The sequence below is a fragment of the Phocoena phocoena genome, chromosome 1, assembly GCF_963924675.1.
Source record: "Phocoena phocoena chromosome 1, mPhoPho1.1, whole genome shotgun sequence".
Classification (NCBI taxonomy): domain Eukaryota; kingdom Metazoa; phylum Chordata; class Mammalia; order Artiodactyla; family Phocoenidae; genus Phocoena; species Phocoena phocoena.
The window spans coordinates 30,267,125-30,271,246 of NC_089219.1; positions in this window are offsets into that span (position 1 = coordinate 30,267,125).

The window sequence follows — 4,122 nt, forward strand, 5'->3', positions numbered from 1 at the left end:
GCCCGACCCACGCTGGACCGCGTGCGCGGGAGTACGTCACTTCCGCTCGCATCCCTTCCTTACCCTGAGCGACTTCCTGCGAACGCGAGGCGCGCGCCGCCGTACTCCAGGCTCCGCCCCCGCCCCGGCCTCTTAGACTTTACCCTGCGTCGAGCCCCGCCCCTCTCTCTCCCTAGCAACCACCAAGCTGCCCTCCGTAGCAACCGCCCGGTTATCCTGGACGCCCGGCCTAGAACTCTTAGTTGGGTCCACCCTCAAATGTAGATGCCTCTTCCCAGGCCAATGACAGAAGGTTAAGTTTAATTATCTTCTGAATTTGTCCTCTAAGCCCTTCCAAAAGTGGCCGACTACACAACAGCCAAATACCAATGAGATCTTGTCACCCTTCTGAAAACTCCAACAGCATATCATCGCTCTCAGCGTTAAAGGAGAGAGAGAGAGAGAGAGAGAGAGAGAGAGAGAGAGAGAGAGAGAGAGGCAGAGAGGAAGAGAAACTGAAACTCCTTGCTATCCCTAAAGAATTTTGCATGATCTGGTCCCTGCCTATTTATTTGACCTCATTTGTGCCTTCCACTCTCTGGTTATTCTGACATTTACACTGGGTATTCCTTCTGCCTGAATCATCATTTCCCTAAACCTTGCATAGCTAGTTCCTTCTGGTCATTCAGTTCTCAGCTCAAATGTCACCTACAGGTAGGGCTGCAAAATTTAGCAGATAAAAAACACAGGATGCCCATGGGACTTCCCTGGTGGTCCAGTGGTTAAGAATCTGTGCTTCCACTTCAGGGTCCCGGAGTTCGATCCCTGGTCGGGGAACTAAGATCCCACATGCTGTGCTGTGTGGCCAAACAAACAAAAAAGCCAGGATGCCCAATTAAATTTGAATTTCAGATAAACAATGGAATAAGTTTTAGTATAAATATTATCTGTCCCATGTAATATTTGGGACATATTTATACAAAAAAATTCATTGTTTATGTGAAATTCAAATTTGTTTGGGCATCCTGTATTTTACCCAGCAACCCTTCCTCCTGGGGGAAGTCTTTCCTGTCTAATCTGTCTAAATCACAATCTCCCATTCTTTTGCAGTTACTCTGTTATAGTATTCTGTTTTATTTACTTCATGGCATTTATTACTAGCTGAAATTATGTTATTTACAAGTTTATCAGCTGCTTCCCCCAAAACTAGAATGTAAGCTTCTTGAGAGCAGGGACCTTGAAAGTTTGTTCACCACTGTGTCTTCAAGACTTCAAAAAGCACTTAGTAAGGACTAAGTCCTCATTACTAAACATAGTAAGGACTAAATAAATATTCACTGAATGAAGGAATGAATAGATGGTGTCTTACCTGGTGCTGCTGTAGAAGATGCCATAGACTGAGTGGCTTAAACCACAAACATTGATTTCTCACAATTCTGGAGGCTGGGAAGTCCATGGTCAGGGTGCCCATATGGTTGGCTTCCTAGTGAGAATTCTCTTCCTGGTTTGTAGACAGCTGTCTTCTCACTGTGTCCTCACATGCTGGAGAAAGGGGGAGTGTCTTCCTCTTCCCATAAGGGCACTAATCCCATCATGGAGGCTCCATCCTCATGACCTCATCTAAACCTAATCATCTCCACCACCACCACCACCACCCACTCCCACCACCCACCCCCACCGACATACACACACACACACACACACACACACACACACACACACATACCATCACATCAGGGATTAGAATTTCAATACATGAGTTTTAGGAGGACACATTTAGTGAATAGCAGATGGGAATGTCTCTGCATTCCTGAGGGGGAATGAGGGCAGTAAGACCCAGAAGTTTCTGTTTTTACTAGCCAAAGTCAAGTCTCTGTATGTCTGTGTTTCAACCAAGAAGACTCCCTCTTTTTTTGGCACTTCAAGTTGTCAGGAAGTGTCCATCACTGTGCCTTCAGATTAGGTCAGAGAAGAGGTGGTTAGGCCAGAAGAAGGTGGATCCTGGGTGGGGTACCTTGTTCCATAAAAACAAACAACTTGGTATAAAGTCAGGTCCTCTAATTGTGGGAGGGATGATTGGGTCTTTATTTCTCTGAGTCTGAAACAAACAAACCCCAAAACAATCTTTCTAGAGCAAAACCAGGCCATGTCCTAGACAAGAGCGGGAAATACCTTCAGTCCCTTGAGACTCACTTTTATTGCCCCCAGGGCAAGTATCATGGGCTTAAACACAAGTTTGCTTGAACGCCCTTGACCCTGACGTGGTGTTTGAGGAAGTGTCTCAGAGCTGACCAGAAGCAACTTCACACCCAGCGAGGATCCAAAGGTGTCCTCTTCTGCCTCACTCTGTCCCTTTGACCCCCCAAACAAGAGTGCCATAGCCCACTTCCGGAGAATAGACTAGGATAATGTATTTCTGATGCCTCAATTTGGTTCAAACCAGAATAAACACGAATGGCAAAAATCAGCCCATGAGCTCATTCAGGCTTTGATCAGTGACATAATTTCGTTATGAAATTTTGAATCAGGCTGTTGTGAAGTCTTGCCAAGGAGTTTCATTTTCCCAGATGATATGGCGGGTTGTTTCTCTCCTGTTCTCATACTCAGCTTGTGTTTAACATACAAACTTTCCATCTATTTTTATAATGTGATCCATCAATTCTTTTACAGCAGTATTTGCTGACCCCAACAACCAACCTCAGTTCTACCAGCAGATAAAAAGCCTCATCAAGGAAAGTCAAGCTAAAGTTATTGGTTTGGTTTGCCTGCCCTGCTTACCGCATGTGTAATATATTTTTCACATATATCCTTCCTCAAGTCATGGTGATCAGAGGAGGCATGACATACCTCCAGGCCTATAATTTCTCAGCTTTAAAACTGACATATTCATTTAACTACCCGGAAAGACTGCAGTGTGGTCATATGAATTATGGTACATGAAAGCATCGTATACCCAGTACACACCATGTAGATGGGATGCTTTCTCTTTTCCTCCAGACCCAGGGTTAGCTTCTCACTCCCTGGAATCTTGCTCCTAGTAAGCACAGGTGTGTGTGAATGGGAAGATCCCAACAGGAATAGAGCAGAAAGGTGGTTCAAAACGCCAAACTTTGTGCCAAGTTCTGATATGAAAGAATGAACTGGTGTTTTTACGGGAAGCAGAGAATCTTGACCTCATTTCCTTCTTCATTCTGTAAAAACTTTTTCATTGGGATCTAATGGACAAGTAGCAGCAGTTTCTAAAGAGGTGTTTTTTCAAAGTGTGATCTGAGGGCCATCAGCATCAGAAACACTTGGGGGAGTTGGTAAAAATCACAGACTTTTGGCGGGCTTCCCTGGTGGCGCAGTGATTGAGAGTCTGCCTGCTAATGCAGGGGACATGGGTTCGTGCCCCGGTCCAGGAAGATCCCACATGCCGCGGAGCGGCTGGGCCCGTGAGCCATGGCTGCTGAGCCTGTGCGTCTGGAGAGACCACAGCAGTAAGAGGCCCGCGTACCGCAAAAAAAAAAAAAAAAAAAAAAAAAAATGCAGACTTTTTTAAAAATTGAAGTACAGTTGATTTACAATGTTGTGTTAATTTCTGCTGTATGGCAAAGTGACTTGGTTATACATATATAGACATTCTTTTTTTATATTATTTTCCGTTATGGCTTATCACAGGATATTAAATACAGTTCCCTGTGCTATCCAGTAGGACCTTGTTGTTTACCCATTCTATATGTAATACGTTGTATCTGCTAATCCCAAACTCCCAGTGCATCCCTCCCCCACCCCACCCCTGGTAACCACACGTCTGTTCTCTGTGTCTGTGAGTCTGTTTCTGTTTTGTAGATAAGTTCATTTGTGTCATATTTTAGATTCCACATATAAGTGATATCATATGGTATTTGTCTTTTCCTGATTCACTTCACTTAGTAGGATAATCTCTAGGTCCACCCCTGTTGCTGCAAATGGCATTATTTCATTCTTTTCATGGCTGAGTAATATTCCATCGTGTACATGTACCACATCTCCTTTATCCATTCATCTGTCGACGGACATGTAAGTTGTTTATGTGTCTTGGCTATTGTGAATAGTGCTGTTATGAACACAGAGGTGCGTGTATCTTTTTTAATTATAGTTTTCTCCAGATGTATGCTCAGG